This window comes from Nelumbo lutea, chromosome 4 (assembly GCF_056320005.1).
Source record: "Nelumbo lutea isolate HS-2025 chromosome 4, American lotus-T2T, whole genome shotgun sequence".
NCBI classification, from domain to species: domain Eukaryota; kingdom Viridiplantae; phylum Streptophyta; class Magnoliopsida; order Proteales; family Nelumbonaceae; genus Nelumbo; species Nelumbo lutea.
The window spans coordinates 16,408,075-16,415,145 of record NC_142687.1 but is presented as its reverse complement, the minus strand read 5'-3'; positions in this window follow the sequence as shown (position 1 = coordinate 16,415,145).

The following is a 7,071-nucleotide window of genomic DNA, read 5'->3' as shown; positions in this document are numbered from 1 at the left end:
TTTCCCTCTGTAATGTGAAACTCTGAAATATGTTTATTAACTTGTAACAGCCAGAATTTTTTACTTAATTTGTGATTTCTTCTGGAAATTACAACATCTAAGTTTGTTGCTTTGGCCCACATCATCGAATGATAATTTCAAAGCTGAATTTGGTGTTCAAAAAGAAAAGAAGTATTGTACTTTAACCAAATATTGGAATTTTAGTTTTTAATTTATTGTAATTTTTTTTGGGGGGAGTGGAGGTGGGGGAGTGGTTGGGAAGAGTAACATTCAGATTCCAATCAAACAGCTAACTAATAAGCAGGGGTGAGAGGTCCAGGGTTACACATTATATATTTATATCATAGTTACTTTCTTCAATGTTCACAAAGAGGAAGAGGGCACATGATATGCTATGAACATAAATATTAATAAGTGGTTTGGCAACTAATAAGTGGTCGTTATTGATTACCTTTATGTTAAAGGCCAAAAATTTTGACAACCCAACAATGATATTGGCCTCAAAGATCAAATCAGACACTAGGGGCAATTACTAAAGGCTGGTTCACTTGATGATGAGACAGCATAGCAAGATATATAGATAAAATTATGGTAAAGGTAATTATCTCTCCCATTTGTCATTTATCACAGATGTATCCATTTGTCAAACACTAATAAATTTTCACTTACAGCTAAGGCTCAGTTTGGAAGGAGTAGAAACAAAATCTTACTTTTTATATTATTTTTTATGTATTTGTATTATAAATATTTATATTTATATTCCGTCCAAACTGAGCCTAAATCACAAACAATTGCGTTTTTTTGCAAATTAAATGCTACGAGTCCTATGGAATTCTAAATGGTTAATTAAATAAAGAAAAAGATGATAATGAGCCAACTAGAATGCAAAATTTGACTGGTGATAATCTCAATCAAGGAGCATAAAGGACAAACGGAAAGTTCAAATGTAAAGAATAGATGTTATTTTTGAGCTTCCATCCCAACCCACTTCCATGGGGATGAGATGAGTACAAAAAATAATATTAATGGTAGGCAAATGTCTCTTTCACGGCACTAATTCATCCATTCTAACCTAAAAATAGGAACTAGGAAGGATAAAATTAACTTGTTTTAATTCTCTACTCTACTCTTACAGGCATCTCCAACTCATCAACTTGTGGAAATTAAACTCAAATATCCCTCACAGTCACAGGCCCACCTCTATCCCTCTTCTTTGCCTTTATGTCGTATTCACAAAGTGATAAAGATGGGAACATGTAATCCGTGAATTTCGGTTAACCAAAGGAACCAACTTTAATCCCGAAGCCCTAAATTCTAATTTATAATATGATGATCTCATTCTCAACCTGATAATGACTTTTGCCCCTAAAGAGATGAGAATAGTTTATAGAAATGAAGAAAGGAAAGCATCTTTTCTAAGTTGGCTCTTTTATTTGTTCAAAAGATATGTATGTATGTATAAAAATGAGATGCCCTTGGGTTAAGGTCATCAGCTGGAGCATTAATTTGGACAAACATCTAGAAAGGAAGTTGGTTTGTACCACAAAAAGAAAAAAGTGAGCACCCCTCACCAGCGGATTCCAATCTTAGGGCTCAAAATAAGGCACATCCATGTTCTCTTCAGCGTGGTTAGACCCGCAAATGAAGAATCTATTTTCTTTTCTTTTGGGTGCTTATAAAAGAGGTTCGACACCGTAATTCGCCACATTGGATGTGAAATGCGACAGAAACTGCTTTGGTGAGATGCATGTATTCAGTATTCCTTCTGTTCCATGCTCTCTCCTCTCCATCGCTCATGCTTTCTCTCTCTAGCAAGTGAGAATATTGTTTGTTGGTCTAAGCCACTGTTTCCACGTATATAACGCTACCTGAAAGATTACGTACAATAATCCAACACATCTGTTTTGTGAGTTGGGTCCGCTCCATGTTCTGCTTCATCAACTACCCAGAATCAATGAAAACGAGGGCGATCGAGAGTTGAAGACGGAAAGAGATAGTTCAAATTTCAATGGGGGTTGTTTCGACTTTCAATCCAGTGATTACGCTCTTTTTGATTCACACTGTTGGATGGTCTTTTGCGTTAGTCGTGATTTGTGAATCCCAAGCACCGTCTGACATTGTGGGCCCTAGGAGTGAGCATTTCGTATTACCAGGGGTGACGCTTAAACAGTTCCTCTTTTGCTTTCTTTCGCGAATCTGAATTAAAAATAATAATAATCATAGTAATAAGATAGAAGTCCAACGAGGCAACACCGTAGAAATCCTCTTGGCAAGTTGATAATTCAATCTCTGGTGATTGCTTCTTCGTTATAATAATAAAATATTTGAAAGGCAGAAAAAAAAAAAGAAAAAGTCTATTAGTTCTTTTTTTCCCTTCTTTTCCTTTTTTTTTTTTTTTCAATCGCAGATGGTTTAGGATTGATGTTTAGATGGTCCACGGCTCTTAACCGATTCCCGACGTTGCCAAATTAATTGATCCTACGCCTACCTCTGAATCGGCTGCTTGTGCAATGTTGTCGGCTACGTACGACTGCAACAGCATCGTCTCCTACTACTGTATATGGCATGTTTGATTGTTTTCTCTTTTCAATGCCAGCGAATGCATCTTTTCGTCTTTGTTAAGAGGGGAAAGGAGAAGAAGGTTAGAAAGAGAAAAAGACTTCATTGTTGCCACGTGGTAAAGAATTATTAAATTAAACAAATTAATGGTCACGACCTTAAAAATTAAAAAAAAAGTTGACGTTGAGAACACGTGGACGTCTTTATAGCTCCAGCTAGTTGCCACGTTTTATTTTTCAACCTGTGAGAATCCTGGAAAAAACAGGTAGAGTCAAGGGATCAAATTTTAGACTACTTTAGTTGGGCCTAAAGTGATAACCGATAAGATTTACGTTAAACCTATTCTGACCCGTCACGAAGTTTCAATATACCTACCAGGCTACCACTCTCGAAAATGGGCTGGGATAGGTTGGACCTACGTTGGCTGGATTCGGATGGTTGGTAAAATTTGGACTACCTTTTTCCAAGTGCAGTTCGATCGATCAATTCTTGTGTAGACTTATAAGACACTATACAATGTGGCTTTGGCCCCCATACAGCCTTATTCCATAGGGCTGAGGTGCGATGAACCGGATAGGGTGTAATTTGGACTGAGTTATTGAAATTTTTAGTTGATCTGAGGGTCGGATTAGGATTAGGGCAGAAAAATATTAACCCACTTTGACTTCAGGTTGGGTTAAGGGTGAGGCTTCAGGCAACCCAACCCAACCTACATGTTAAGAGAGTGATTTAGAGAGAGAGAAAGGTTAGGAGTTACTTGGAGTCTTAAGAAGAGAAAAAGATAGAGGCACAAAAAGGAGATGATTCAAAGTTCAAACACTAGAATATTAGAGACAGAGAATTAAGAGGAATGCACGATATGGTGTGCTCTTCAGCTTTTGCAAATAATATTTGAATTCTCTTCACATTTCATCTTTTAGGCTTAGTTGAGAAGGAGTATAAATATATACAAAATAATATAAAATACAAGGTTTTGCATTCTATATATTTACATTTGTATTTTTTTTCAGACAGAGCCTAATCGTTTACACAAGGTAACTAACAACTCAGGGCCTAGCAATTAACATTTTGAAAGCAGGCACTTTCTTTCAGAACCCTTGACCATAAAGATACTCTATAATGCATGAGTTTCCATGCTAACTTCTAGCTTTTTTAAGGGGGTGATCACCAATGTGTATAATTCTGTTTTTTTTTTTCAAAAACAAAACCATAAAAATCACCAAACACCCCTTAAGTTTTGCAAGTTTTCAAATTCCAATCAAGGTTTAAAATATTAGTATGGGCCTGTGTAATATCGAAGCTCACACTCTTTTTTTTTTTCTTTGAAACTAGTTCAGAAGGGTCGGTTTAAGGATGGTCTACCCCATGAACCAGGTCAGACCCCGATACAACCTCTGTAAGAGTGTATCATTAAATTACCGATACGGAGTGTATCGTATCAAAATTTTAAACCTTAATTCCAATATTCCATTCCCTTGGTCTTACATAACCTATACTAGCTAACTCGGGGGTATTCAACAAATTTGCTAACGTAGCATTTGTTTTTGTTTTCAAAAATAGAACCAATCACGTTGTAACACCCCCTCAATTAATTCATCTTTTTTAAGTTGCTGAGTTGATTGTCTTATATCCAACCATGCCACTCCACCTTCCATATCTGGAGCAAAATTCAATACTATATACCCTAAATTAATATAGCTAAATTGAGCACATCTTTACTTGGTGCTTTCTAGTTTAAATTTCATTCAAAAGTCACTTGGCGTATAAGCATGGCAATAGGGCGGGCTTGATCTCGGCAGACTCTAGCATGGTTGGTTGGGTTTCGAATTCCTATTGTATATAAGCAATAGGCAAGTAAAGTAATATGAATAAATATCAAAGTTTCCGATGATTTGATTAAGGCCATGTTTGGGAATGTTTAAAAATAAGTGTTTAATTGAAATAAATGCTTATTTGAGCTAGGATTACATCATTAAGCACTTATTGGTGTTTGGAAAATACCTCAGAGATAAGTGTTTATTTTAATAATAAAGGCTTAGTTTTTAAGTCCAAATTTTCAGCTTTTTTTTTTTAAGTGCAAATACAATAAGTACTTACTTAATTTTTTTCTTCCAAAACTATCCCTAGTTGAATTCTAAAATACCACTTACAATACTACCCCTAGTTGAATTTTATAAAAGTAATTCCACAAAAGTACTTTTGTAAAAATACTTCCGGAAAAGTGCTTTTATAAAGTACTTATATAAAAGTGATTTTATAAAAACACTCATAAAAGTACATCCGAAAAAGTGCTTTTATAAAAGTACCGTACAAGTGATTTTATAAATTTTTTTTATAAAAGTACTTTCATAAAAGTGTTTTTATAAAAGTATTTCATAAAATTGCTTTCATAAAAGTGTTTTTCAGAAAAGTGCTTTAATAAAAGTATTTTCATAAAAGTGCTTTTGTAAAATTTGAAAGAAAGTGAAGGACAAAATTATCACAAATTCTTATGTAAGTGCTTATTGTAGAAAGACTACCAAATGCCCAATATGAAATGAGTACTTATTTTTTAAAATAAGAACTTGAAAAAGTTGGGCGCCAAATGCAAATAAGTGCCTATTCGAATAAGCACTTGTTTTTAAGCACTTATTTTTAACATAAGAACTCCCAAGCATGGCCTAAAACATTTAAAAGATACATAAACTACCAATTGTTCTTCATATACAGTTTAAAATATTATTAAATTCAATACTTAACACAAATTCATATGCCTTCCAATGATATGTGGATTGGGTTTAGACCAAATCTGATCTGATATACCTATATCCAAATTTGATTCATTAAAATTTGAATTCGGATGGAATCTTGAAACTAAAAATAATCAGAATATTATATATTATTAATAAAAAATAAATTTGATATAGTATATCATGAATAAAATGACTTGAAAATAACTTTTTATGAGATTTAAACCTATGATTTTTTTTAGTAAATATATAAAATTTAAACTAACTTTACTAATAAATGCATTATTTTTTTTGTGGGCATAAGTACAATGTAAATATTTAAGTGTCATTACATGAAGCAGATCACATTGGGGTAGATCTAATTATAAACATATCAAATTAAGAGTTCCTTAATCAGATTGTTTTGATTAAGTAGGTTTAACATAGATCATCCAAAGAATTACTAAACCAATGGATGCTATGAATTGGATATCATCTCTCCATGCGGTTGAAATCATCTAGAGAATATGCCTAACAGACAAAAATTTTGCCATATAAATTTACTTTTTACCTTACAAAGTCAAGATATGCTCACTCTCATTAGACATAACTTCCTCTAAATTACTTGTTAATAAAAATATCAAAATTAGCTATATATGCATTTATGATATAGTATAAATCCAATCTTCATCAGCCAAAAATGCATTGGGTATGGAGGAAGATATCATATAAAGAGACATACTTATCAGAACGGTGGTGCAATAAATAGATTGGTAGCCCATGGATTTTATATTGCAGCTTAAGCAATAGCCCAAAAAGAGAGTAATGTCCCAAACTGCCAATTTAAACTATCCACTACATCTCTTTATATGGCAATTTTCAGCCTTATATGATATCCATCGTGCCATATGGCAATGCAAGCAGCCTTTAATAGTTTAATTTCTTTTTTTTTTCCAAAATTTCAAATGTGAATATATTGGGGGGGGGGGGGGGTGCCAATGGACTGGTTTTAGGTTGGACCCATCCAAATTCAAATCAATTTGAACGGATTAGACAGACCAATAAGACATATTGAATTGGACCAGTTCAAACTTAATAGTCCAAAGTATTTATTGGATTGGATTGGACTGTTCCATCCATAATGAATTTATATTGGATTGAATTGGATCGAGCCAATATCTGGTCCATTGATATAAGATAAGAATTTAGGTGTCAATGAATGAGGTTTGGATTTGAATCAATCGTAATTAAAACGAATTTAAGCAGATTGGATCAACCCAAAATGGTTCAAAATATTCATTGGATTGGATTGAACCTGGTCCTTTGAAATGAGCTCACATTGGACTGGATTGGATTTGACCAAATCCAGTCCAATTGGCACCCTTTTCATCGAGGTTTGAAACTGGATGATGCACTAGATGGTTCATAATGGCAAAATAAACCCATCATTATATGAGTAAGTAAGGAGGATGGTGTAACAAAGAAATCTAAACGGTCCATTTTAAAATACATTTTCCTTTTTTTTTTTGGAAATTGTCTAAAACTCACCATGAGTTTTCAACATTTCTTTTAAACTCACTACAACTTTTCAAAATGTCTAAAACTCACCATGTGAACAAGTTTTTCTTTTCCAAAACTCACCTTCCTTTAGAGCACTGTTAATGCTTCTTAACAGATATGTCCATGTCAACATATATAACAATTTTCATGACCAAATTACCTTTGAATGGGGAGTTACAGGAAAAATGGTTTTTTTTTTGTTTTCAATTTTCTTGTTTTTTTTTTTGCATTTTTAGTGTTTTGT